Source organism: Pan troglodytes, chromosome 10 (genome assembly GCF_028858775.2).
Source record: "Pan troglodytes isolate AG18354 chromosome 10, NHGRI_mPanTro3-v2.0_pri, whole genome shotgun sequence".
In the NCBI taxonomy this organism is placed as follows: domain Eukaryota; kingdom Metazoa; phylum Chordata; class Mammalia; order Primates; family Hominidae; genus Pan; species Pan troglodytes.
In genome coordinates this window covers 74842128-74865071 of record NC_072408.2, presented here as the reverse complement: position 1 = coordinate 74865071, position 22944 = coordinate 74842128, and the positions used below count along the sequence as shown (strand labels likewise).

Genomic DNA, 22944 nt, shown 5'->3' with positions numbered 1-22944 from the left:
AAAAACCTTTTACCCTGGAATAGCGTATATGGTGAAAATACCCTTCAAATGTAAAGGAGAAACAAAGACTTTCTTAGACTAACAAAAGCTGAGAGATTTCAACAACACCAGACCTGTCCTACAAGAAATGCTAAAGGGAGCACTTCAGTCACAAAGAAAAGGACATTAATGAGCAAAATAAAATCATCTGAAGGTACAAAACTCACTGGTAATAGTAAGTACCTCAAAACACAGAACATTATAACACCGTAACTGTGATATGTAAACTACTCTTATCTTAAGTAGAAAGACTGAGCAATGGACCAAAAAATAATAATAACTATAACAACTTTTCAAGACATAGAGAGTCCAATAAGATATAACCAGAGACAAGAAAAAGTTAAAAAGCAGAGGAATAAAGTTAGGGCATAGAGTCTTCATTAGTTTTCTTTTTGCTTGTTTATGCAAACAGTGCTAAGTTGTTACCAGGTTAAAATGATGGGTTGTAAGATACTATTTGCAAGTTTCATGGTAACTTCAAACCAAAAAATATACAAAAGATACAGAAAAAATATAAAACAGGAAATGAAATAAATTCATCAAAGAAAATCATCTTCACTAAAAGGAAGACAGGAAGAAAAGAAAGAAGGAAGAGAAGACCACAAAACACCCAGAAAACAAATAGCAAGATGGCAGAATAAGTCCTTACTTATCAATAATAACATTAAATGTAAATGGGCTAAACTCTCCAATCAAAGAACACAGAGTGGCTGAATAGATTAAAAACAAAACAAAACAAGACTCAGTGTTCTGTTGCCTACAAGAAACACATTTCACCTCTAAAAACACATATAGGCGGGGCATGGTGGCACATGCCTGTAATCTCAGCACTTTGGGAGACTGAGGCAGGCAGATCACCTGAGGTTGGGAGTTCGAGACCAGCCTGACCAACATGGAGAAACCCCGTCTGTATTAAAAATACAAAATTAGCTGGGTGTGGTGGCACAAGCCTGTAATCCCAGCTACTCAGGAGGCTAAGGCAGGAGAATCACTTGAACACAGGAGGCGGAGGTTGTGGTGAGCCGAGATCACACCATTGCACTCCAGCCTGGGCAACAAGATCGAAACTCTGTCTCAACAACAGAGTTGACAACAAAAACAAAAACAAAAACACAAACAAACAAACAAACAGACACATACAGACTGAAAATAAAAAGATGGGAAAAGATTCTCTGTGCTGATGGAAACCAAAAAAGAGCAGGAGTAGCTATAGTTACATCAGACAAAATAAATTTCAAGGCAAAAATCATGAGAAGAGACAAAGAAGGTCACTATATAATGATAAAGGAATCAATTCAGCAAGAGGATATAACAATTTTAAATATATACATATCCAACACTGAGCACCTGGATATATAAAGCAAATATTATTAGAGCTAAAGAGTGTGATAGGCCCCAATACAATAATAGCTGGAGACTTCAATGCCCCACTTTCAGCATTATACAGATCTTCTAGACAGAAAATCAACAAAGAAATGTTGGACTTAACCTGCATTATAGACCAAATGGGTCTAAAAGACATTTACAGAACATCTCATCCAACGACTGCAGAATAAACATTCTTTTCCTCAGCACATGGATCATTCTTAAGAATAGACCATATGTTAGGTCACAAAGCAAGTCTTAAAACATTCAAAAATTGCAATAATATTAAGTATCTTCTCTGACTATAATAGAATAAAACTAGAAATCAATAACAGAGGGATTTTGAAAACTATACAAATACATGGAATTAAGCAATATGCTCCTGAATGACCAGTGAAGAAATTAAGAAGGAAATTGAAACATTTCTTGATACAAATGATAATGAAAATACAACATACCAAAACCCATTGGACACAGTAAAAGCAGTACTAAGAGGGAAGTTTATAGCTATAAGTGTCTGTATAACAAAGAAGAAAAGCTTCAAATAAATAGCCTAACTATGCATCTTAAAGAATGAGAAAAGCCAGAACAAATTATACCCAAAATTAGTAAAAGAAAAGAAACAATAAGATCAGAGCAGAAATAAATGAAATTGAAATGAAGAAAGCAATACAAAAGATCAATGAAACAAAGAATTTCATTGAAACTGTTTTAAAAGTTTTTTGAAAAGTTAAACAAAATTGACAAATCTTTAGCCAGGCTAACTTAGAAAAAAAGAGAAAAGATCCAAAGAAATAAAATCAGAGATAAAAAAAGAGACATTACAAATGATGCCGCAGAAATTCAAAGGATCACCAGTGGCTACTATGAGCAATTATATGCCAATAAATTGGAAAATCTCGAAAAAATGAACAAATTCTTAGACACATGCAACCTACCATGATTGAACCATGAAGAAATCCAAAACCTGAATGAGTGATGAGATCAAAGCTGTAATAAAAAGTCTCCTACTAAAGAAAAGCCATGACCTGATGTCTTCACTGCTGATTTGTATCAAGCATTTAAAGAAGAACTAATAACAATCCTACTCAAAATATTCCAAAAAGTAGAGGAGGAGGGAATACTTCCAAAGTCATTCTACCGGGCCAGTATTATCCTGATACCAAAACCAGACGAAGAAACATAAAAAAAAAGAAAACTATAGGCCAATATCTCCAATGAATATTGATCCAAAAATCCTCAACAAAATACCAGCAAACTGGCTGGGCAATGCCAGCTATTTGGGAGGCCAAGGTGGGTGGATCACTTGAGTCAGGAGTTCGAGACCAGCCTGGCCAACATGGCAAAATGCTGTCTCTACTAAAAATACAAAAATTAGCCAGGTGTTGTGGTGCATGCCTGTAGTTCCAGTTACTTTGGAGGCTGAGGCAGGAGAATTGCTTGAACCCAGGAGGCAGAGGTTGCAGTGAGCCAAGATCGTACCACTGCACTGCAGCTTGAGCAACAGAGTGAGACTCTGTCTCAAAAAAAAAAAAAAAAAAACTAGCAAACTGAATTTAGCAATATGTTAAAAAGATGATTCATGACAAAGTGAGATTTATCCCTAAGACGCAAGGATGGTTCAATATACATACACAAATCAATCAGTGTGAGGTATCATATAAACAGAATAAAGGACAAAACCTATGTAATCATTTCAATTGATGCTGAAATAGCATTTGATAAATTTCACATTGCTTTATGATAAAAACCCTAAAAAAACTGGCAAGAGAAGGAACATACCTCAACATAATAAAAGTCATATGTGACAGACTCATAGCTAGTATACTGAATGGGAGATACTGAAAGCCTTTCCTCTAAGATCTGGAACATGACAAGGATGCCCACCACCATCCCTGTTATTCAACATAGTACTAGAAATTCTAGCTAGAGAACTTAGACAAGAAAAATAAATAAAAGGCATCCAAATTGGTAACAAAGAAGTCAAATTATCCTTGTTTGCAGATAGTATGATCTTCTATTTGAAAAACCTAAGGACATCACAGAAAAGCTGTTAGAACTGATAAACAAACTTAGTAAAGTTACAGGATACAAAACCAAAATATAAAAATCAGCAGCATTTCTATATATCAAGAGTGAACAATCTAAAAAAGAAATAAAAAAGTAATACCATTTACAATAGCCGTAAATAACATTAAATATCTAGAAATTAACTTGACCAAAGAAGTGAAGGATCTCTATAATGAAAACTATAAAACACTGTTGGAAGAAATGGAAGAGGCCACCAAAAAATGGAAAGATATTCCATGTTCATGGATTGGAAGAATTGATATTATTAAAATGTCCATACTATCCAAAGCAATCCACAGACTCAGTGCAATCCCTATCAAAATACCAAAGACATTCTTCACAAAAATAGAAAAAAAAATCCTAAAATTGATATGGAACCACAAGAGCCAAAACTTTCTTAATCCAAAAGAACAAACTAGAGGAATCATGTTGCCTGATTTCAAATTATACTATAGAGGTTTAGTGATCAGAACAGCAGTACTGGCATAAAAGCAGACACATAGGCCAATGGAACAGAATAGATAACCCAGAAAGAAATCCACCACCTACCATAAACTAATTTTTGATAATGGTGCCAGGAACATACACTGGAGAAAAGACAGTGTCTTCAATAAGTGGTGCTGGGAAAACTGGATAACCATATGCAGAAGAATAAAACTAGACTCCTAGCTGTCACTGTATGCAAAACTCAAATCAAAATGGATTAAAGACTTAAATATAAGACCTGAAATTATGAAACAACTACAAGAAAACATTGGGGAAACTCCAGGACATTGTTCTTGACAAAAATTTCTTGAATAATACTTAATAAGCACAGGCAATGAAAGCAAAAATGAACAAACAGAATCACAACAAGTTAAAAAGCTTCTGCACAGCAAAGGAAACAATCAACAAAGTGAAGAGACAACCCACAGAATGGGAGTAACTATTTGCAAACTACCCATCTGACAAGGGATTAATAACCAGAATACATAAGGAACTCAAACAAATCTATAGGAAAAAATCTAATTATCTGATTAAAAAATGGGCAAAAGATTTGAATAGCTATACAAATGGCAAACAGGGACATGAAAAGGTGCTCAACATCACTGATCATCAGAGAAATGCAAATCAAAACTACAATAAGATATCATCTCACTCCAGTTAAAATGGCTTATATCCAAAAGACAGGCAATAACAATGCTGGCGAGGATGTGGAGAAAAGGGAACCCTGTACACTGTTGGTGGGAATGTAAATTAGCACAACTACCTTGGAGAACAGTTTGGAGGTTCCTCAGAAAACTAAAAATTGAGCTACCATATGATCCAGCCATCCCACTGCTAGGTATATACCCCAAATAAAGGAAATCAGTATATCAAAGACATATCTGCACTTCTATGTTTGTTGCAGCACTGTTCAGAATCTAAGACTTGGAAGCAACCTAAGTGTCCATCAACAGATGAATGGATAAAAAAAATGTGGTACTTATACACAATGGAGTACTATTCAGCCATAAAAGGTATGAGATCCTGTCATTTGCAAATGACATGGGTGGAAATGGAGGTCATTATGCTAAGTGAAATAAGTCAGGCACAGAAAGACAAACATTGGATGTGCTCACTTATTTGTGGAATCTAAAAATCAAAACAATTGAACCCATGGAGATAGAAAGTAGGAGGATAGTTGCCAGAGGCTGGGAAGGGTAGTAGGGGATTTGGGGTAGGGGAGTGGGGATGGTTAATGGGTACAAAAAATAGAAAGAATAAACTAGACCTAGTATGTGATAGCACAGCAGCGTGACTATAGTGAGAAATAATGTAATTGTACATTTAAAAGTAACTAAAAAGTATAATTAGATTGTAATACGAGGATAAATGCCTGAAAGGATGGACGCCTCATTTTCCATGAAATGATTATTATGCATTGCATGCCTATACCAAAACATCTCATGTACCACATAAATATATACACCTACTATATACCCTCACAAATTAAAATTAAAAAATTTTTAAAAAGTCTTAAGCAGAAGAAAAAGTGTGAAGTTGAAGACAGGTTATTTGAAAATATACCATCAGAGGAGAAAAAGAATACAGAATAACAAGGAAAGAAGAAAGCATATGAGATTTATGGGAAAGCATCAAAATGGCAAATATTCAAGTTGCAGAAGTTCAAGAAGGAGAATAGAAAGACAAAAAAGCAGAAAGCTTATTTAAAGAATAATAGCAGAAAATGTCCAAATCAAGGGAAAGAGATAAATATCCAACTACAGGAAAGTCAAAGTTTTCTGATCAGATTCAATCTAAACTAGACTACCCCAAGACATGTAATCAAACTGTCAAAAATCAAAAGACAAAGAAGGCCAGGTGTGGTGGCTCATGCCTGTAATCCCAGCACTTTGGGATGCCGAGGCAGGCAAATCACTTGAGCCTAGGAGTTTGAGACCAACCTGGGCAATGTGGCAAGACCCTGTCTCTACAAAAAATGAAAATATAAAAATACAAAAATTAGCCAGGTGTGGTGGCATGCACCTGTAGTCCCAGCTACTCAGGGGGTTGAGATGGCAGGATCACTTGAGCCTGGGAGGTTGAGGCTGTGGTGAGCCAAGATCGTGCCCCTGCACTCCAGCCTGGATGACAGAGCTAAACCCTGTCTCAAAAAACAAAACAAATAAACAAAAAAGAAACAAAAGGAAAAATAAACAAAAAACCCGAGAAACTAACAAACAACCCCCTCCCCTGCCAAAAAAACCCACAAAAAATCAAAGACAAAGAGAGGATCCTGAAAGCAGCTAGAGAAATGAAGAAAATAACATATAAGGAAGTTTCAATAAGGCTAGAAGCAGATTTCTCAGCAGAACCTTACAGGCCAGGAGAAAATTGGATGATGTATTCAATGTGCTGCAGGGGGAAAAAAAAACCTGTCAATTAAGAATATATTGCCTGGTAAAGCTGTCCTTCAGAAATGAAGGAGAAAGAAAGACTTTCCCAGACTTACGTCAGCTGAGGAAGTTGATCACCACCAGGCCTGTCTTATAAGAAATGCTACAGGGAGTTCTTCAAGCTGAAATAGAAGAATATTAATTATTAACATGAAAATTTATCAAAGTATAAAACTCACTGGTAAAATAAAGATGCAGTGAAATTCAGAATACTCAATAATCTAATGGTGGTTGAGATTAGATCACTTATATTCATACTATGAAGATGAGATGAAACTACTAAAAATAATAATAGCTACAATACTTTGTTAAGGGATAGGCAATAAAAAAAGATGTAAATTGTGACATAAAAAACAAAACATGTGGGGCATGGTGGAGTAATAGTGTTAAGTTTTTTAATGTGGTCAAAGTTAAGTTGCTAGCTTAAAATAACCTTTTATAACTATAAGATATTTTATGTTAGCCTCAGGGTAACCACAAAGCAAAAATGTATAGTAGATAAACAACAGATAAAACTTTAAGGAATGAAAGCATACTAGAAAGAATTATCTAATCAGAAAGGAAGATGGCCAGTGAGAAAGAAAGAAACAAAGAATCTACAAAGCAATCAGAAAACAATTAACAAAATGACAGGTGTAAGTCCTTACCTATCAATAATTACCTTGAATATAAATAGATTAAACTCTCTAACCAAAGACACACACAGAATGGCTGAATGGGTGAAAAAATAATAATATGCTGCCTTCAAGAGACTCACTTCACCTTAAAGGACAAACATATGTTGAAAATGAAAGGATGAACAAAAATATTCCAGGCAAATGGAAACCAAAAAAGAGCAGGGAGAGCTATGGTTATGTCAAAAAAAAAAAATAGACTTTAAGTCAAAAACTGTGAAATGTGACAAAGAACTTCATTATCTAATGATAAAGGGATTAATTCATCAAGAAGATATAATAATTGTAAATATATATGTGCCTAATGTCAGAGCTCCTAGATATATAAAGCAAATATTAATAGACCTGAAGAAAGAGATTGACTGCAAGACAATAATAGTAGGGGATTTCAACAATGAACAGATTATCTTGACAGAATATCTATAAGGAAACATTGGATATACCAAATGGAACTAACAGACATATACATGACATTTTATCCAACAGCAGCAGAATACACATTTGCTTCAACATTCCCCAGGATAGATCATATGTTAGACCACAGAACAAGTCTTAACGAATTTAAGAAGATTGAAATCTTATCAAGTATCTTTTCCAACAACAATGGTATGAAACTAAAAATCAGTAATAGGAGGAATTTTGGAAAATTTACAAATATGTGGAAATTAAACAACATGTTTCTAAATAACCAATGGATCAACAAATAAATTAAAAGTGACATTTTTTAAAAATCTTGAGACAAATAAAAATGGAAGCACAACATACCAAAACTTATGGGATGCAGCAAAAACGGTTCCAAGAGGGAAGTTTAAAGCAATAAACATCTACATTAAAAAAGAAGAAAGATCCCAAATAAACAGCCTAATGTTACACTGCAAGGAACTAGAAATAGATGAATAAACTAAGCCTAAAGAAAAATGTGGTTTTTATTCCTCGTCGTATGAAGCTAATCTCTCTTAACTTTCATTTTCTTAGCTTCTAAGTGGGAATAATGAAATGTTTCTTGTAGGATTATTTTGAAATTTATTGATAATAGATAGGATGTATGTGACTCAATTGCAGCCCTTGCTCACTCTGCACTAACCTTGCATGACTATTTTTCATTTTTTCAACGGGCAGAACTTATTTTTAGCTTGTGGTCAACTAAGATCTTCTGAGTTTTTTTTTTTGTTGTTAAACCTAGGCAAACTGAGGTCTTTCTATCCTAAATATATGTAATTGATTTTTTTTAGAAACTTAATGCAGGTCTTTAACATTTATCCCTTTAAAACAGCTGACTTAGGGCCTTACCACAAACAGCTCTCCTGGTATGGAATGTTCTTCCTCCTGACCTTCCCATGGCTGTCTCTCTCTCTTTTTTTAATCACTCAGGTCTCAGTTTACATGGCATCCTTTCAGCAAGACCTTGCCTGACGACTCAATCCAATGCTGCGTCCAAGTCACTCTCTGTTATACTCTGCTTCTGTTCTCATTTCTTTAGTTGCTTATCATCCATTACCCACCCCACCTCAGCCTGGCCAGCCTGCACTTATAAGAACACCTAGCACAAAATGAAAAGTCAATGAATATTTGTTGGAAGAATAAATAATAGTCATTCTTCTTTTGTTATTGAGAAAAAGTTCTTAATATTGGTTCATTCCTACAAGATGCCTTAACATCAAGGAAAAGAAGTTATTTTCACTTCCTATCAGCATTAGCCTCACATTCTTTAAAAATAGTTTTTTATTAAAGTTTTTTTTTATAGTAGCATATAGAAAGTTGAACTTTTTCAGAAGAGTCATTGGATGATGTGCTTTGAGGCAGGCAGCCTAACAGATAGTCTTTCTAGACCCCCAGGGACAAGAACCAGGGGTTCTTCCTGCTCTTAGATAAACTATAGTGTGAGGTGAGCTATTGGGAAGAAGAGGTGAATAGAAAATAAGCAAAGGAGGCCAAATTTTTGTCACTGATTCAGTATAGCAGCTAAGGGATAGGGAGAATTGAAGAAGTCCTGAAGTTCCTGGCTTAGGCCACTGGATGGATAGTGGTGTTACCTGGCAAGATAAAAGCACTGTATAAAACAGGCAGAAGAGGAGAAGCAAGATCAGGAGAAGTGAGAAGATCCAAGCACAGTTGGGGAGAATAGGTTTGGTGCTCAGGGGATGGGTCAAGACTAGACTGAAAGATCTGGGGCTTCTTCTGCAGGTGGCAATTGAAGTTATGGGAGCAGTTAAGATCACTAAGTAGTGTCGGAGAGTGAGCAAAGAGGGGTAAGGACTGGATCTTCAGTCACAGTAACATGGAGAGTCAGGAAGATAAGAGGGGACTGGAAAGGGCTAGCCAGGGGTTTAGGGGAACCAAGAGAGTGGCATCAGAGAAGCCAAAGGAAGAGTGTATAGTCAATGATGTCAGATGCTGAAAGATGGCAAGTTCTTAGACCAGAAATGAGTCCACTGATTTGCCAATCTGTGGTCCTTGGTGACCTTTGGCAGTCACAGTTTCAGAGTTGTTGGTGGTGATGGGTGGGGGCAGAACTTAGAAAGCAGTGGGCTGAGTAAAGAAATGAAAGAAGAAAGATCTCATCTGTCTATGTTCTTTAAGATGTGGTAGTCTGTTGCACTACAGTGGAACTGCTAGGAAAGTGCTGCTTTTAGCAAGCATATTATATATGCTGGTGGCTCAGTTTCAGCTTGTGGTCAACTAAGATCTTCTGACTTTTTTTTTAAACCTTGGCAAGCCAGGGTCTTTCTATCTGAAATGTGCATAATCGATTATTTTTAAAACCTTTAATGCAGGCCTTTAACATTTATCCCTTTCAAATAGCACCTTATTAGTGTAAGCCAAATTTTCCAAACATATTCTAAAGCTAATTTCATCATTGTTTGCTTTATAGTCCTGCCTAGGACCTTACTTTTTAAGATGCCTGGTTCTCTTCCTTAGAAGCTAGGGATGGCGGTGTTCCTGTTACTATAATTTGTGCGTGGAAAACTAGATTGAGCTCAATTTCATTCCTGGGAAACAACAACTTTCTTAGCTGAAATATAAACCCTAACTGGAAAGCAACTGACCAGAGGTTTTTTAAGAATTGCATTTTGAAATAGTAATTGATCACAAATCAAAAGACATGTACTATTTAATGTGCTTGATTGATTTCAAGCTTCCAAATCCTCAAAGCTAAAAACTGTCATCATAATGTACTTAGTTAATGGGTGACTGTATTTTTAGAAAAGCTTTTGACAAAAGGCTAGAAAAAGACTTAAATGCATAAACCCGGGTATTTTCTTGCCTGAGTATTCCATTAATTGAGATTTTATACTTAACACCTTTTTTTTAAGTTTTGCAAAGGACCATGAAATTGTGATCCCTGTGAGGTAGATGGGCTATTTTTATTTCACTTCTAAGAAGATCAAGGTATAAGGTACCTATTTCCTTGGATGTTATGAACCCAAAGAATATAATGGTGACCTTTTGATTTTCCACCCAGGCCTTTTGCCATGACTTTCCCAGCACTCACGTCAGATATCCTCATTCACAATTTAAAAAGAAGAGTTATGTCTCAAGGAGAAAAATCTAGGTAGGAACAGATAGAAACAGTTTTACATAGAGCTCAGCTAATTGTGTGAAGTTGGTGGTCATGAAACTGTGGGACTCTGAATGTTGGTTACACCAAGGCGCAATGTGGGCAGAAGATGCTTCCTCCAGGCAGCTTGGGCAAACTGTTTAGTGCAACACCCTTGCTGTGTAGGCTTATTTTTAGCAGAAACAGGGACCTTGAACTCATCAGCTCATTTTGAGTTCAATATGAAATCTGAACCTAGACACGAGAAGATGCATACCTGTGTCCCCACCCGCCCCCTTGGTGTGCTGCCAGAAAATGTTTACTCAGAGCAGCAGCTGAAGTCTGTTTGGGAACCTGCAGCCTGTGTACATCCGACTAGTGACCAAGATGCTTGGGTGTGTGCTGACTCATTTAAGAACAACTGATTTAGAGAGCTGCTGGGGTGTGGGTGTTAGTGTGCTGTGGTTCATTTTCCAGCATGCTACCAGAAAAGCACTGGATGGAAGTGGCAAATGACGAAGTCAAAACACAGTTACTGTACTGTTCAGAATATAGACAGCAATTTCCTTTCTACATCTGTCTTTTAGGATGCCCTAGTCATTAGCATCTGGATTTGGCAATATTTTAGAAATATTTAAATATAGCTATGTTTAATGAGCACTTACCACATGCTAGGCATTTTTCTAAATGTTTTACAGGCGTTAAATCATTTAGTCCTCACAGCCACACTCTGAGTTATCTGTTCTCATCTGTCATCATGGCCATCTTGCAGCTGGGGACAGCTGAGGCTTGGGGATGTGTAATTAGCTTAAAGACACCAGAGTATCTGTGGCAGAGCATGATATAAATCCAGGTCTGACTCAATGTCAGACTCAATATGACTCAAGTCTATATTGTTAACCTGTTAAATGTTACTGAGGTTTTGGTGCTATTTAAATAGAAATAAATGGGTTGTGCTTAATGTTCAGTAAATACAATTTCTATACCACTTTCTGATTTTTTTTGTGTATGGATATATATGAAATAGAAGTCAGGAGTTTGTCCATTTAATCTGAAAATGTGCACTCAATTGTGATTAGGTGTAGGAAGATGGTGCAACAATCTTTTTACATGTGATGGATTCTTAAGTCTTTTTAATTCTTTCAGGTGGCTGATCTCTGTTCAGGGATATGTCCAGCAGGCAAGAGGCAGGTCTGGGTGGGACACTCTGGGCTGGGCTGGGCCTAGCTTCTGGAAACACCCAGGGATCCCTTAAGTCATAGCCTAAGTCAGGGTCCTGGGGCCATTGAGAACTCTTCATGGTTAAGAAGGGGGGATACCTGAGGGTAAGTTAATTACTCCAGTGGCATAAATCAGTGTTTCAGACATACGTTTAATCATCTGTAATAACTTTTGTTGACCCTATCTCAAGGTCATTTGAATCTTTTTCCAGAAGCCTGTTGCTCTTGACAATCTGAGGGATGGGGCAGTTAGAGACAGAGGGCTTTGACCCATATGTCTCAGGCCTCATCATGACTACAGAATAGAGACATTTATTTATTTATTTATTTTGTAATTGCCTAAATTATGAAATTGTGTACTCCCCTCCTTTTCTTGCCCAAATGCTAAAAACTGGAACCCCCTACCTCAACTGTTCTCTCAGTATTCTGAGAGCTCTCAGTGTCAGGTTTCACTGTTCCTCCCTCCTCCACTCCCCAGGTCTCTTTGTCTTCCTCTGTGCTGTCATGACCTTCAGGGCTGGGCTGCTGTGATCATCCCTGCCACTTCCAGAGACCACTCTCATACCCTCTGCTTGATCTCAGGAAATAGACCTCTGCCCTCCTGTTTTCCAGCTTGTCTGAACTGTATGTAGCACAGGCCCTTCCATAATTCCCCGTAATACAACTGAGGCCAACCACGTAAGTATAGGCATACTTTGTTTTATTGCGCTTCGCTTTCCTGTGTTTTGCAGATATTGTGGTTTTTACTAATTGAAGGTTTGTGGTAACCCCTTATATCCACCTGGTCTATTGGCTCTGTTTTTCCAACAGCATATGCTCGCTTTGTATCTCTGTGCCACATTTTGATAATTCTCATAATGTTTCACACCTTTTCATTATTATTATATCTGTTGTGGTGATCTGTGATCAGTGATCTTTGATGTCACTATTGTAATTGTTTTGGGGCACCGAGATCTGTGCCCCTGTAAGACAGAGATCTTAATTGATAAACGTTGTGTGTGTTCTGACTGCTCCACCAACCAGGTGTTCCCTGTTTTTCTCCCTCTTCTTGAGCCTCCCTATTCTCTGGGACACAACAATATTGAAAGCAGGACAATTAATCACCCTACAATGTCCCGTAAGTGTTCAAGTGAAAGGAACAGTCACATGTTTTCTCACTTTAAATCAAAAACTAGAAATGATTAAGCTTAGTGAGAAACGCATGTCCAAAGCCGAGATGGTCTGAAAACCAGTCCTCTTGCACCAAACAGTTAGCCAAGTGGTGAATGCAAAGGAAAAGTTCTTGAAGGAAATTAAAAGTGTGACATCAATGAACACATTAGTGACAAGAAAGTAAAACTATCTTATTGCTGCTATGAAGAAAGTTTCAGTAGCCTGGGTAGAAGACCAAACCAGCCACAACATTCTCTTAAGCTAAAGCCTAAACCAGAGCAAAGTCCTAAATCTCTTCAATTCTGTGAAGGCTAAGAGAGGTGAAGAAGCTACAGAAGAAATGTTTGAAGGAAGCAGAAGTTGGTTCATGAAATTTAAGGAAAGAAGCTGTCTCTATAACACAAATGTGCAAGGTGAAGCTGCATGTACTGATGGAGAGGTTGCAGCAAGTTATCTAAAAGATGTAGCTAAGTTCAATGTTGAAGGTGGCTACACTAAACAATGGATTTTAAATGCAGATGAAATAGCCTTATATTGGAAGAATATGCCATCTAGGAGTTTCATAGCCAGAGAGGAGAAGTCAAGGCCTGGTTTCAAAGCTTTAAAGGACAGATTGACTCTCTTGTTAGGGGGGCTAATGTGGCTGTGACTTTAAGTTGAAACCCATGCTTATTTATCCTTCCCAAAATCTTAAAGTCCTTAAGAATTATGTTAAATCTACTCTGCCTGTGCTCTGTCAATGGAACAACAAAGCCTGGATAACAGCACATCTGTTTACAGCATGGTTTACTGAATATTTTAAGCCCACTGTGGAGACCTACAGCTCAGAAAAAAATATTTCTTTCAAAATGTCACTTCTCATTGACAATGCACCTAGTCACCCAAGAGCTCATGCCTTCTGTGTTAGGCTTTATTTTGCAGCCCATGGATCAAGGAGTAATTTCAACTTTCAGGTTGTATTATTTAAGAAATAAATTTTAAAAGCCTATAGCTGCCATAGATAGTGATTCCATGAATAGATCTGGGAAAAGTAAACTGAAAATCACCCAGAAAAAATTCACAATTCTGGCTGCCATTAAGAACTTTCATGATTCATGAGAGGAGTTTAAAATATAAACATTAATTTGGAAGAAGTTAATTCCAACCCTCGTGGATGACTTTGAGGGATTCAAGACTTTAGTGGAGAAAGTAACTGCACATGTGGTGGAAATAGCAAAAGAAGCAGAAGTGGAGCCTGAAGCTGCAAGTGAATTGCTGCAACCTCCTGATAAAATTTGAGTATGTGAGGAGTTGCTTCTTAGAGATGAACAGAGAAGGTGATTTCTTGAGATGAAATCTACTCTTGGTGAAGATGCTGTGAACACTGTTGAAATGATGACAAAGGATTTAGAATATTACATAAACTTAGTTGATAGAGCAGTGGCAGGATTTGAGAGGATTGGCTCCAATTTTGAAAGAAGTTCTACCGTGGGTAATATGCTATCAAGCAGTGTTGCATGCCACAGAGAAATCTTTTATGAAAGGAAGAGTCAATCAATACAGCAAAGCACATTGTTGTCTTATTTTAACAAATTGCCATAGCCACCCCAACCTTCCACAACCACCATCCTGATCAGCTAGTAGCCATCAACATCTAGGCAAGACCCTCCAGCAGCAAAAACTATTATAACTTGCCAAAGGCTCAGATAATCATTTTCAATATTTAGCAATAAAATATCTTTTATGTTTTCGAGACAGGGTCTCACTCTGTCACCTGGACTAGAGTACAGTGGAATGATCAGAGTTCACTGTAATTTCGAACTCCTCGGCTCAAGCGATCCCCTTGCCTCATTCTCCTGACTTTCTAGGACTAGAGGCGCATGCCATCATGCCCAGCTAATGTTTAAATTTTTTTGGTAGAGACTGGGTCTTGCTATGTTGCCCAGTCTGGTCTTGAACTCCTGGCTTCAAGTGATTCTCCCACGACTGCCTCTCAAAGTGCTAGGATTATAGACATGAGCCACCAACGCTAGCCTGTAAAGTATTTTTAAATTAAGGTATGTACATTGTTTTTTAGACATAATATTATTGCATACTTAATAGACTATAGTATAGTGTAAACATAACTTCTATATGCACTGGGAAACCAAAAAATTTGTGTGACTCACTTTATTGTGATATTTGCTTTATTGTGGTGATTTGGAACTGAACCCACAGTACCTCTGAGGTATGCCCATTGTAGAATTGAAATCACCCCTGTTCTAACTGTGGCTTTTCTTAGAGCTGTGAAAATCACTTGGCTCCCAGTGGTCCTCAACCTAGGCAAAGTCTGGTCCTCCCCAATCACCCTACTTATAAGAAGGAACCAAGCCTTATGAGGAAACCTTGTAAAATTTCCCCAGGACCTAGAGATGGGAAATAGACTTCTCCATACTCTAACGCCCACTGCCACAATTGCATTCTCTGTACTAGAATTGCCTGTGTGCAGTGACAGACTGGAAGTATAAACATTCTTTAGGAAAAACTCTACCTTTATTTGCAGGGGTGTAGGTTTAACCTCCAGCTCCCTTAAATCATCAGAACACTCAAGTCAGACATTAACGCTTCCTGGCATCTGGCTCTTCCTCTCAAACAAAGTTTTCAGTGGGATTCTTTACACTAGCTTGGGTTGCGTGGCACCAGACCCTGAGAGAGTGTTGGTCTTTCCTTCAGGATGTGCAAGTCTGTACTTCCTTGCGGAAGTCTCTTCCTCCCAACTCCTCAGCTTCTACAAAGAGCTCAAACATTGATACACCCACTTTGCAAGGGGGTCCACATAGGTTGTAGGTTAAATAGAACAGACAAAATGTTCACTGGGAACAAAACATTTCTCTTTCTGAAACATAATTCACAAGAATAAAGGTTTATCAAAGACCTTCCTAGTTGACTTTATTATATGGCATCCAGTGTCTCATTCTGAAATGACTTGCACACATGGTACTCAGTAAATACGGAGTGAATGAAGGACGCATGAACATTAGGGATGTTTCACTGCATTCTAGTCTTTTCCAAAAAAGGCGAGCAGATGTTTGCTTTCTACTTGCATAACCACAGAGCCCCTCTCAAGCATATGTTTTCTTTTTCCTTTTCCCAGAACAACGGGACTGTCTGCCACAAAGATAAATCCAAATCTCTAGTCTAGAAGACAGAAGCAGCTTGCTAATTTTAAAATGGTGATTTTCCTAATTTATTTCAGACATTTGCATTTACTAATATTTTTTATTGTTTTAATGTAGTTGAAGTGAAAAAATAGTGGGTGTGGAACTGTGAGACCTGAATTCGAATCCTGGTTTCATATTTTCATAGCTTGGTGATACTGGAGGAGTTATAATCTCTCTGACAGTTTCCTTATCATAAACAGGAACTGTTACATCATGAAAACCAAATGAAAATGAGTATATGTTATTACTTGGGAAGAATAAAATGCATTAAAGATGCAAATTAAAGTTTTGTATTATTGTTGTTGTTGTTATTACTTAAATTTCCGCCCATTTTAGAGCTTTCAACTTCATCATATTTTGAGACACATTGCTCAAGGAAGAATGAAATGGAAGACTAGCAATCTCTATTTCCTCTTTCTAACCTTCATTCCTTGTACATTCTTCATCCCGAAGGTGTTAGAAAAGGTAGTTGACATTCCTTTTCTCAACTAAACAGCTTCTTATTGAGCAGTTACTATGGGCTGGATACTATTCAAGGTGTTGGGGGGGAAATGTAAAGATAATAGAAACCGTTGTGGACTGTGGGGGTTATGATCCAGCTCAGAAGACAGACTTTAACCATATAATAATGTAATTAACTGATTGCAATTGAGATAAATGCTCTGAAAGAAAAGAACCAACACACATAATCTCTGGTCACTAGCCTGGCCAGGCACAGCCACTGCCCCTCTCCCTCAGCATGGGGTCTGACAGTACCCTCTGCAGTAGTCCTTGGGAGGTGCCCTCAGTCTCTTTTGTCACCTGGGCTCCTACCATCAGCTTGTGTGGCAGAGGCTCTCAGGAGCTCCTCCTGGTGGTAGCCCCCATTGAAACTCTGGTGTCTGTCTCCATTTAAAATGGCTACTGGGTTCTTAGGAACTTGGATCACTATATGTTTCCTATTCTGCTCAAAGTGAATTAGTTCCTGAACCTTCCAGCAGCATCTGTGAGTCTGGAAAAGGTTTTAAAGAGCCTGCTTGAAGCCCTCTTCCATTGCATTGGGAATGTCTGCCAGTGTAACACATCACTGTCTGTAGTGTCTTGAGATAGGGCTCAGGTCTCTGATATCTGTGTTGGCTCCTAGAGGTCAGTGATGTAGAACCTAGGACTTATCCCTCAAACTCTAATATGACCCAAGGTTATTATATGCTTTATTGACTGATATGTAGAGATGCATTCATACCAGTTAAGGTTGGTGTGGTTTGCTGGAAAGGGCACTGGACTGGTAATCAGCTGGCGGGGCCTTGCCACCAACCAGCTGTGTGTTCTGGAGCAAGATTTCATTTCTGTGGTTCTCAAGTATGACATCTGAAAAATGAATATAAAGGACTCATCATTTAATTGATGCTTATTAATTTATATAAAGGAACTGAACTTAATATTTTACATATATAAAATATACATATACATATATAGTATATATGTATATGTATTATATATTATTTATATGCAAAATAAACATTTATATGTATAAAATATACTCATATTTTTGATTACCTGAATTATTAGGACATTAGATTTTTTATTCTTAAAATATATATTATTTAGTGACTTAAGGACTAAGTGACATATGTGCCTTATCGTGCATGTTGTGGACTCAACATTTGTGTCCCTTGAAATTCAAATGGGCCTTAATGCCCAATGTGATAGTATTTGGAGATGAAACTTTGGGGAGTTAATTAGGGTTAAATGAGGTCATGAAAGTTGGACCTTGGTCTGATGGGATTAGTGACCTTAAAAGAGGAAACACCAGAGAGCTTGCTCTCTCTCTCTCTCTTTCTGTCACTCCCTTGTACACACAAAGAAGGGATCATGTGAGCACATGGCAAGATGGTAGCTGTCTATGAGCCAAGAGAGGAGGCCTCAGAATGAAACTTCACCTGCTAGCATCTTGATCTTGGACTTCCCAGCTTCCAGATCTGTGAGAAATATATTTCTGTTGTTTAAGCCACCCACTCTATGATGTTTTGTTATGGCAGCCTAAGCGGATTAATACAGTGCAGAATAGAATCCTAAAACCATTGATTATAAAATGAACCATCAGACAATCATAGAATCATTTGAATTTTTCTCACCTAAGCTTATGCATATCATGATAAAGTGATAAATGTCTTTCAAATACTCTAATGCTACACTCTCTTTCAAGAATTCACAGTGACGAAAACGTGGGTGGAAATGCTGAATTCTGCTTCAGAGAATATAATTAATAAAATGATAATATAATTGTCAATGTCATTTTTAAGGCTCTAACACTTGTGTATTTCTTTCACTGTTTTGCTTTCCACCTTCAAATCATGGTGAGAATTATGAAGCTCATCTGTAAACAAAATTTCATAGCTCTTCTAAAAATATCAGTGAAGAAGAAATTGATCCTTTGATCTCCTGCCTTCTTTTCTGTTTCTTTCACCCAGTAAGTTTCATTTTATCAAGGGAGAAACAGGAGGAGAGATGCTGACTCACTGATAAAACTTCTGGAGCTCCACGGACCAATGAAAGAGACTTTGCATCTAATTGCATGGCTTTTCAAATTGGACCAGAAGTAAAATTATGTGTTTTGAATTTATCATTGTATATAAGGGTTTTATAGTTTACACTGAATATTTTTGGAAAAGAACAAATAAATAATGTGTGCTATCACTTATTACTAATGAATGGTTAGTTTATTCAAAGAAAAAGATGAAAAGTTAAATACACAAGTGACAATCATATTTAATATACTGCTTACTCCATTTTTCCCTCATACTTTAGATTTTCTTCAGTTATGAGTTTTATATATATACTTCTTTTTTCCCTAAATCTTGATTTGCAATGTAAATATCAATCCCATAATTAACAAATTTTTTTCCTCCATTTAAAACGTGTTTTTAAACTTTTATTTATTTTATTTTATTTTATTTTATTTTATTTTATTTTTGAGAAGGAGTCTCGCTCTGTCGCCCAGGCTGGAGTGCAGTGACCTGATCTTGGCTCACTGCAAGCTCTGCCTCCCAGGTTCATGCCATTCTCCTGCCTCAGCCTCCCAAGTAGCTGGGACTACAGGCACCTGCTACCATGCCTGGCTAATTTTTTGTATTTTTAGTAGAGACAGGGTTTCACCGTGTTAGCCAGGATGGTCTCGATCTCCTGACCTTGTGATCCGCCCGCCTCGGCCTCCCAAAGTGCTGGGATTACAGGCATGAGCCACCGCGCCCAGCCTTATTTCTATTTTTTTTTTTTTTTTTTGTAGAGACAGAGTCTTGCTGTGTTGACCAGGCTGGTCTCAAACTCCGGACCTCCGGCAATCCTCCTTCCTCTGCCTTCCAAAGTGCTGGCATTATAGGCATGAGCCACTGTGCCTGGACTTTTCTCAATTTTATTGTCAGATTTGTGTAGTCTGAATTATTAGTTTATCAAGGAAGTCAGTAAGAATTTTAAGAACTCATTTCTGATAGAAGTTAATTTTTGAGATACAAGAAGTTTGATCAGCTAAGGTCAAAGTAATGGCTAATGGTAGAAGCCAGACTGTTTCAGAGGGTTGCAGATTCTGAGACCGGATGTGATATTATAGACATAGCTATTTTCTCCTCAACAATTGAATGTTAAACTGCCAACATAATTCTAATCTTATATTGGGCAATCAAAACACAGGGCTGGTCAAGAACTGATTAAGGGCTTGTTTTCTGAGTCAGACAATCAGACAGCAGCAAACCTCCCACCCACCCCAATTTATTACAGTTCTTACTGCTCTGTTACAACAAGGCCTTAACACACCCAAATTGTTTATGTTTTCATATATATATGCAAATCTCAAGTTATAGATTTGGGGTGGTTTTCAATGTGACAACATCTTATACCCTTTTCTTTTTGGGAACTCTGAACAGGTCAACCCGTTTGATGTAATGATGTAATACCAGTTATGTTTAATAAAGGAAATATTCTTTTCATTGTGAGACTGTTATATGTTTCCCCATTATCATCTAATTTCTTTTTTATTATTATCCATAATTCTTTCTTCACTGTTTTAATTCTTTGTATTTTGATTTTTGGGAGTTTCCTCTGATTACTATCTTGTGTGGCATACTTCATCGAATGCATGAACATTGAGCGGATTTGCCGGCATGGAGAGGTTGCCCTTCATTCAGAGCCACCTTTGTCAGGAGGAGGAGCAAGTCAGGACTTTGACTTTCTGGTTGTCACATAGCTACTGAAAGGATTTCTGATCCTTGCAATTTTCATATTTTTGTCTTTCATCCACTTTAGTTTCTCTTCTCCACTATTCTCTACTTTATTTTATTTTTTAACCAACTTCTTTCCTTTACTTGCCTCTTTGCATCTGAAGCAATCTATCGATTAAAGAATGCCTGCCTTCCTTCTCTGAGTTACGATCCTCAAGTGAAGGCTGGATTAGTTTCTTAAACCAGCTAAAATCTACTATGTTCATTTTTATCTACACTAGGCCTCTAGGTTCTCCTTGGAGTTGAAATTCCGTCATTTGATAAGTATTTAAAGGGAAATACTTCATGCCAGGCACATGGTGGGAATCAAACAGAAAAGTTCCCATATCCTCACAGGGCCTGTGTTCTGGCAAGGGAGCCAGATGATAAACAACATGTGTAAATGTGTGGTGTAATGGTAAATAGTGACAACAGCTGGGAAGAACAATTGAGCAGGATTGAGATAAGTGGGAGAGAAGGTGGAGGCAAAGGCTATCTGAAGAGGTGACCTTTGGGCAGCAGCTGCATGAGCAGGAAGGCAGACATTCAAACATCTCAGGGCAGAGAATTCCAAATGTGGGAACAGCAAAGACTCTGAGCAAGGATGTGTCAAGGGTATTTGAGAACAGCAAGGAGGCCAGTGTCTGTAGGGTTGTGATAGGGAACATGGAAGGAAATTAGGTTCCAGAAGGAGCTGGGGGCCAAATCCTGCCCTCAATGAGCACTGTAGGGGGAAAAATAAGGAAGACTTTAAAAATAAAAACCAGAAGCATTTTTTCTTACAGCGCAATACATCATCTGGAACGAAATAAGTGGTGCTTATTTTGTCTTATTGCAAACAAGAATGTTACTGAGTATTTGAAAAGGGAAGTAACCCAGTGGCCTGGGCATAAGTGAGGAAGGCTTCCTGGGAGAGGATGGCCTTGAGCTGTTCTCATGCACTCATTTTCTCAGCTTGCATTTTTTGAGTGCAAAATATGTACCAGGCCTTTGCTAGGTATTGGAGATATGTGATGGGCAAAACAGACCCATTCCTGCCCCCATGAACTTACAGTCCTTTCGGGGAAAGGTAAAGCAAAGAATTATACAACTAAATATACAATTACAAACTGTGAAAAATGCTCTAAAAGTATGGTGGACCATAGGGTGCTGGAAAGACTAAGATAGGCACCTAAGGTAGCCTGGGGAAGGAGCATATTATAGGGGAAGGTGATACATAGGAAGTGGCCAGATGACAGGGAGCTGGCCAGGCAGGAGGTGTGCAGAGCTGTCTGAACAGAGGCAGCAGACTATGGGGTGGTCCTGGGCAGAATAGGAGGCTTATTTGGGGATCTGAAATGCAGCCAGTGTGGTTGAGCATAGTGAAAGTAAATAGGAAAGGTGGAGAAGGTCTTTTCACAATGTAGATGCACCCAGAACATGTGGGACTTTGGATTTTGGATTTTATCCTTAAAATACTGGGAAACAACAAAAGGTTTTAAGTAGGGGAGTGACATCATCAGATTGATGATTTAAGATGCTCATGCTTCAAGCTGTGTATGGAAAGGTATTGGAAGAGGTCAAAAGAAGAATCAAAGGACTAGGTTGGAGGGCACTGTAGGAGGTCAGGATAGCATGATGCTGGCTTAGACTGGAGTGGTGACAGTGGAGACCAAGAGCAAGGGCAGACATATCTTTGAAGTATGTTTATCAGGTAGACCATGGGAAACACATGGAATTTTGATTTATCTATGCTGTAAAAAAATTAGAAATACAAAGAAAACAAGAGCACCCAGCTTACAAGCTCTTAAATTAGAACAATGAAATATACCTTGACCAGGAAACCAGGCAATCTCACTGGAGAGCTTGCATGTCAGCAGTAATTGTCTTTTATTCCTGGGAAGTATTTGGGAGTCTGATTTGCTACTTTCATACAAATTCCAAAATAATACTGAACTTATTAGTATAATAAATAGTATACCTACTGTGTGCTAGGAACAGCTGTAGGTTTGGTTTTGGGACACAGTGGGGAGTGAATAGTCAGACCTCCTTCCTCAAAGAGCTGGAATTCTGACAAAACTTAAATTTCTGTGTACCTTTTAAGAAATGTATAATTTTAGCCAAAAGATAATAAATAAGAGTGATGTGTTTTTTAAATACGTCAGTTTGATATAGGAAAGTATAAAATAATACTTTCTGAATTTTTATGAGAAAACTTCAAAAGATTCTATTAGAAAATACTTTAAAGTAAATAAATTAATTGGCAAACAACTTACTGGGAAAGCATTTGCCATCAAAATAACCAAAGAATAATTTTATTACTATAAAAAGATCTTGTAGAAATCATTAAATAAAGCAGGATCCCCCAACAGAAAAAATGTACTGAAAGTATAAATACCTTAAAAATAAGTAATACAAATGGTTTGCAGATATGAGAAAATTGACCTCTGTAGTAATAAAAGAAACACAAGGTAATTCAATCTGACATTATCTGTCCCTGTAACTGCAAAGATTTCCGTTTTTCAATCATGATACTTAGTGGTGGGTAGATGTGGCAGAGCCAGTGCGAATTGACACA

The 22944-nt window shown here is 37.6% G+C and overlaps 1 long non-coding RNA gene across 6 annotated transcripts in view; it reads right to left on the bottom strand.

Annotated features, from left to right (window-relative positions):
• The window catches only part of LOC107966622 (uncharacterized), a 216643-nt gene that overhangs the window by 70961 nt on the left and 122738 nt on the right, over positions 1 to 22944 (bottom strand). For all 6 annotated transcript variants that reach the window (XR_010148072.1, XR_008538503.2, XR_010148074.1 and 3 more), the window contains one exon: positions 6449 to 6514. This is a non-coding gene — a long non-coding RNA (uncharacterized LOC107966622). The remainder of the gene's footprint in view (positions 1 to 6448; positions 6515 to 22944) is intronic.